General features: G+C 45.9%; 1 protein-coding gene across 1 annotated transcript in view; it reads right to left on the minus strand.

The window, feature by feature from the left end:
- The window catches only part of LOC142666250 (uncharacterized), a 312,509-nt gene extending 306,698 nt beyond the window's left edge, over positions 1-5,811 (minus strand). Inside the window, exon 1 of the mRNA XM_075846239.1 lies at positions 5,653-5,811. The gene's annotated coding sequence lies outside the window, so the exon portion shown is untranslated. The remainder of the gene's footprint in view (positions 1-5,652) is intronic.
- Positions 5,812-6,977: the final 1,166 nt, after the last annotated feature.

Consider the following 6,977-nt stretch of genomic DNA (forward strand, 5'->3'; position numbering starts at 1 on the left):
TATATAATAAAAGTATGGGCTTCTCTATAGCTTTGTTTATGTACAGATCAATAAGCTTGGGTTTTGTTACTGTGTACCACATACATCACTGCATGAATCGATGGCCATATGCTTGTGTATTTGTGTATGTCTGTAGATAATAGAAGTCATTAGCTTGTCCGCTGCATACTGTCATATTGTGTTAAGCGGATTACACACATTAGACAGCAGTAGGGTAATGCCTGACCGATCACACATAAGAAATTACCAAAAGTCACAAACCCTAAAATAACCCTTCTACTCTTCTCCTATGTGGGTTGTCATTTGTAGAATGATCATTCCTGGTCACACGAGTGATCCATACACATTTACATTACTGGCGGTTGTCACAATTGTTGGCTTCTCTAATCGTTCGATCAGGTAGGGATCGTCCACTTTTATCAATTTTCGTCTAATGTCTATGGCCATCTTTACAGAGATCTGAACGACCCTCTCAGAACCCCAAAGTCCCCCTATCAGAACCCATTCTGGGTTGTTCCTGCATCTTTTCCCCCTGGTCTTGCATGTTTATCATTGTGTATGGAAAGAGGAGGGGCTAAAACAAATCGGGAGGACTTGCTGGGGTTCCAGAGCAGATGATTCAGAGGGCCTACCCTCCATCTATGAATAACATTTCCACTTTTATTTGCTGGATATTTGGGGCCCAATATTATTTGAGAGCCTGAGCACCCGAGAGCATCTTCTGGTATTCTGGTGGGCCAGTTTGACCCTGACTACATTTACTAAATATGTAGTCAGGCAGAAAGACAGGTAGTTGCCAGGCAATCTAAAGTACCACCATTGGCAGAACACTCTAAAGGTGGCAAAAAGGCATTAACACTGATTTTACCCTGACGTACCAACTTGCCTGTTTAACGGAGGTAAGACTATGCACCTGGCAGAGGCCCCTGACCATAGGGGTGCAACTTCCCTTTCCCCATCAAAGAAATAAATGGGATCAGAGTTTCACCCAGGTTAGGAGGTGTTTGAATAGAGCTTGTAAAAGATGGTCACAAATTATTGTGGGTCGAAATGCTTGTTGTGTTTCCATTTAATGACACCAAGCATAGATCTTGAAAATGGTGAGCAATCAAAAACACTGCTTTCTTTTTCAAAAGGAAAATATGAGCTGGCATCTGATTATTGTTAGTCATCTCATTCCGTTTTTTTCTTTTGCGCTGGTTTGATAAATCACCCTCATTGTGTTAAAAGTCCTCCTCGTTTTCAAGATCTCTTTTTGCTGTCAGTGAATGGCAACATTCTTATTTACACCCAGAAACGGAAAACTTTCCTGACCTAGTAGTTAGCTGAGGGTTTGTCACAGTTGTATCCAGTCCGGACAATCTTCTGTGAACGTAATAGCCTGTACTCCAGACGACTAATACATTTCAACTGCACTGCTGCATTGTAACAATCAGGATGAGATGGCAATTTGTGATGCGTTTAGCTAACATTGGATTGTCTAGACTAGATACAATTGTAGCAAACCCTCAGCTATGACATTTATTAGTTCTGCAGCCTTCTACCAACCCTAGATAAGGGAATGGGCATGTAAGTCGCACATTAAAGGGGACACTGTGAATAATAATGTTATGGGGGCACTGTGAGTTTCACTCTTATGGGTGCATTGTTGCTGGCACAGTTATTGGGACACCCTGGCAGTCACTGATATCGAGAGATCCATGGCTGTCACTGTTATGAGGACATCTGTGGCTGTTACTGTTATGGGGACACTCTATTTGACATTATGGGGGGGATCTGTGGGTTGACAATGTTATGGAAGCAGTGTTGCTGGCCCTGTTATGGGGACATCTTTTGCTGACCCACTGTCATGGAGGTACTATGGCTGTCACTGCTATGGGGGCACTGTGGCTAGCACTGTTATGGGGACATCTGGGTCTGACACGGGTATGGATGCACTGTTGCTGGCACTCTTATGGGAATACTGTAACTGGCACTGGTAAGGAGACATGATGTATTTTCTGGGGATCAGCACTATGTCCTCACAATATAATAAGGCAAGTGAATAGTGGGGTCTGTACTCTGTCTGGGTGCTGGAATGCTGAAGTCATGTGATGATTCAAGGGCATTAGTTTGGGGGCATATTGGGGTGTGGCCTATATATTAGGGGTGGAGCATATGTCTAAAGCGTCTCATTGAACTATTTTTTAACAAGTAGGAAGTATGTGCCCAATAGGGATATTTAAAAGGGGCTGTTAATAGAAGACCATCCTATAATTTATTAACTCATTCCATAAAAACCAGCGCCACCTAGTGGAGACACTGTCATAAAATAAGATTTTTTGCGGGGGGGAAATTTTTGTAAACATTTATTCTATAGTCTGATAATAAACACATTAATCCTGTAAAATAAACTCCAGAATTGTATAAGAATAGCAGATCTACCGGCTTATGCCGCAGTTCTGTATCCGCTTACAAGCAGTAGCATACATTGATAGTCTGTTGAGGGAGGAAACTGTGCGTCTCAATTAAACTTGACTGCTGGGTATTTTCAATACAGATCAATACCAACACCTCCTGTGCCCCCCATCTCCATATTGTGTGGAATAAGCAAATAACACAGAGAAATCCAATGCTGCGTCTCCTTGTAACCCTATAATTGCCTGTCTTGTGGTATCTTGTATTCTCTGTTGTCAGCCCCTAGGGAAAACAAATAGTGTAAGGCGACCCAGCGCTAAATTGTACATGATAATATTCTGTTTACCTTCAGCCACCACAGGAGAGCGCTCTATACCTACAGCTTTATACACCTTGCTTAACTAGTTGTACCACTGTACCCAGGGGCGTAACTAAGAAAGACTGGGCCCCATTGCAAACTATTGACTGGGAACCTCCCTCCCCTGGGTGTCACACAACCCCCCCCTTGTAGATAGTGCCTACCTATAGATTCCACCACACATCACCCCACTATAGATAGCGCCATACACAGGCCCCTGTAGATAACGCCTTACAGCCCCAAATCCCCCTGTAGATAATGTCTTACAGCCCCAAATCCCCCTGTAGATAACGCCATACAGCCCCCCCTGCAGATAACGCCATACAGACCCCCATAGATAACGCCATACAGCCCCCCTGCAGATAATGTCTTACAGCCCCAAATCCCCCCTGTAGATAACGCCATACAGAGTCCCCCCTGTAGATAACGCCATACAGTCCCCCCCCGTAGATAACGCCATAGAGTCCCCCCCCTGTAGCTAACGCCATAGAGTCCCCCCCTGTAGATAACGCCATACAGACCCCCCTGTAGATAACGCCATACAGCCCCCCTGTAGATAACACCATACAGTACCCCCTGTAGATAACGCCATACAGACCCCCCCTGTAGATAACGCCATATAGCCCCCCAAAAAAAAAAACGGCCTATAGTTTGTCCTACAAAAGAGATGTATCCTCTATCCACAGGATACATGTGTGATCGCTGGCAGCGATAAGGAGACCGGGGTACCGAAAGTCCCCCGAAGTTCTCCATGACAAAACTCGGACTTCCATCGTCTGCGCAGTTCAATAAAAATGAAAGGAGCGCTGGTCACGCATGTGCACAAGCGCGACCGGTGCGCAAGTCATTTCTCTGGAGCTGCAGACAGACCCCGGAAGTCCGAGGTCTGTCATGGAGAACTTCAGGGGACTTTCGGTCCCCCGTTCTCCTTATCGCTGGGCGTCCCAGCGATCACACATGTATCCCCTATGCTGTGGATAGGGGATGCATGTCTTTTGTAGGAACAACCCCTTCAGTGGTGTCGCGCTGTAGCAGCCATAGCAGCTTATAGCGGAGCCTCCGGCCATGAGGGGAGGGCCCGTGCCGGCGGGTGGCCCCCATTCATGCTGCGGGCCCCGTAGCAGCCGCTACGGCTGCTATAGCAGTAGTTACGCCACTGACTGTACCCATATACTGCCCATAAAATATGCCATTCAGGGTCTGTGAAAAGCTGAAAGTCAACCATATACTATTTTATGCCGGGGCGGCCATATAACCGCTGCAACCTGTTCAGCCGTGCAGGGGCCCAGACGTTGGAGCAGACTGCTGACAGAGATGGAGGAAGCAGGAAGAAGAAGCATGCCAGCCTTCAGCACAGGGAGTTAACCCCTTCACTTCCCAGGACCACCAGCTAAATTATTATTAATCCCTTCACTGCCCTAGACCACCAGAGATGTAATCCCTAACTTTTTCACTGCCATAGACCACCAGGGATGTTATCATTAGCCCCTATCTGCACTAGCCCATCAGAAGGGTTACCATAAACCCCCTCACCCCCCTAGACCACCAGGGACGCTATTATTTATCCATTCATTACGGGGACCATCAGGGATGTTACCATTTATTAATATACTGCTGTGCACCACCAGGGATGTTATCATTAATCTTCTTCACTGCCCTAGACCACCAGGGATTTTATCATGTATCTCTCCACTGCTCTAGACCCCCAGGGATGTTATCATTAATATCTTCACTGTCCTAGACCACCAGGGATGTTATCTTTAGCCCCTATATGCACTAGCCACCACTGATGTTATTAACCCCCTCACTGCCCTAGACCACCGGGAAAGTAACCATTAACGAATTTACTGCTGTAGATCTCCAAGGATGTTATTATTAATCATTTCACTACCCTAGACCACCAGGGACGTTATCATTAGTCACTTTTTCCACATGCCCACCAGGGATGTTACTATTCACCCCTTCACTGTCCTAGACCACCAGGATGTTACTACTCACCCCATCACTGCCCTAGACAACCAGGATGTTACTACTCACCCCTTCACTGTCCTAGACCACCAGGATGTTGCTACTCACCCCATCACTGCCCTAGACCACCAGGATGTTACTACTCACCCCTTCACTGTCCTAGACCAGCAGGATGTTACTACTCACCCCTTCACTGTCCTAGACCACTAGGATGTTACTACTCACCCTTTCACTGTCCTAGACCACCAGGATGTTACTACTCACCCCTTCACTGTCCTAGACCGCTAGGATGTTACTACTCACCCCATCACTGCCCTAGATCACCAGGATGTTACTACTCACCCCTTCACTGTCCTAGACCACCAGGATGTTACTACTCACCCCTTCCCTGTCCTAGATCACCAGGATGTTACTACTCACCCCTTCACTGCCCTAGATCACCAGGATGTTACTACTCACCCCTTCACTGTCCTAGACCACCAGGATGTTACTACTCACCCCTTCCCTGTCCTAGACCACCAGGATGTTACTACTCACCCCTTCACTGTCCTAGACCACTAGGATGTTACTACTCACCCCATCACTGCCCTAGATCACCAGGATGTTACTACTCACCCCTTCACTGTCCTAGAGCACCAGGATGTTACTACTCACCCCTTCAGTGTCCTAGACCACCAGGATGTTACTACTCACCCCTTCCCTGTCCTAGACCACCAGGTATACGCCCCATCACTACATGGGGAATTTAAGATTATCCAGACATTTTCCTGATAAACAACAGCAAACATATCTTTTTTTTCAACCATTATTTGAATATAAGATGTAAGTTGCAGGTCTGCTAGTGGAAGGGGGAACACATGTTTTTGGGCAGTGGAGCTCTGTTGTTTGTGTCCCCCTCTCATGTTCTACATTGATATAAGACAACTTACATTATGGTCACTTTGATGTTTCAATCCATATCATTCACTAATAGACAGAAGGACGAGATGTGAAATGTAAATGTCAATGCTGTTCCTACAGCTGCCCATGAGATACTCGATGCAGAAAACCTTTTATCTGAACACAAAGCCGAAACACCTGAGGGGGTCACACACCTGCGGAGAAAAGCGATAAAGTCAATGTGTGTCTGATGGAGATCGGATTATGGAGGGACTTTGCACTTTTACATGTACCTGTACCCTATAACGAGGCATCCAATGACCAGTTCAGCTCTGCTACATCTCTTAATCATCTCATACTCTATTTACATCGAGAGCTGCTTTCTCCCAGTTTACTGTTCTGTGACATCTCTATGCTGCCCCCTGCTGTTTCAATGTATATCCAATTCATGCTCTGCTGCAGTGCATAGGAGATGTAGTATTTACACCTGCCACTGTCTTACAGAAAAAATATAACCAGAGTAGTGCGAAAGTTAAGATGTTAGGGACGCTGACCAAGTTTGGATGCAGCTTTGGATGTGACTAGAGTATACCATGCATTCTATCCCTATTTCGGGTGGTTTTCCCTTTATTAAACACTGTGCCTCCATATTATCTCCACCAGGACCCCCCTTTATCTACAGTTTTATTGCATTGTGGAATTCAGCCACGTGGCACTGATTTGAGAGTGAATAGAGTAGGAATCGGCAATTAAAGGTCCTCAGGGGCCATTGTTGTGATGTGGGGTGGCATATTGCTCGCACCGTTCTCCGATAACTGATATATTCAGGCTTTGTCTCGCATTAATTCTTGCTGACAAATGATGCCTGTCTCAATTTATGTCCGTTAATTATGCCGTCCAATTTACTTCACAAGTGGGATCCAGCTTGCGATTAAATAAACCTCAGTCTGGTGGGGGCTCGATGAGTCGCTGCTCCATAATAAGGAGCATAGGAGCGGTGATGTGCCTAAATGCGAACATTAACTCTTTCCGTGCCATGTTTCCAAGTTCCTATCTTAGGGTATGTTCACACGGCCGAAAAATCGGAAGCAGAACGCCTCCAAACATCTGCCCATTGATTTCATTGGGAAAACGGCGTTCTGTTCCGACAGAGCGTTTTTCGCTGCGTTTTTTTTACGCGGAAAAAAAGGCCGCTTAAAAGAAGTGCAGGACACTTCTTGGGACGTTTTTGGAGCAGTTTTCCATAGACTCTATTGAAAAAAGCTCCAAAAACGGCCGTAAAAAAACGCCGCGAAAATCGCGAGTGGCACAAAAAACGTCTGAAAATCAGGAGCTGTTTTCTCTTGAAAACAGCTCCGTATTTTGAGACATTTTT

This window comes from Rhinoderma darwinii, chromosome 13 (assembly GCF_050947455.1).
Source record: "Rhinoderma darwinii isolate aRhiDar2 chromosome 13, aRhiDar2.hap1, whole genome shotgun sequence".
NCBI classification, from domain to species: Eukaryota; Metazoa; Chordata; class Amphibia; order Anura; family Rhinodermatidae; genus Rhinoderma; species Rhinoderma darwinii.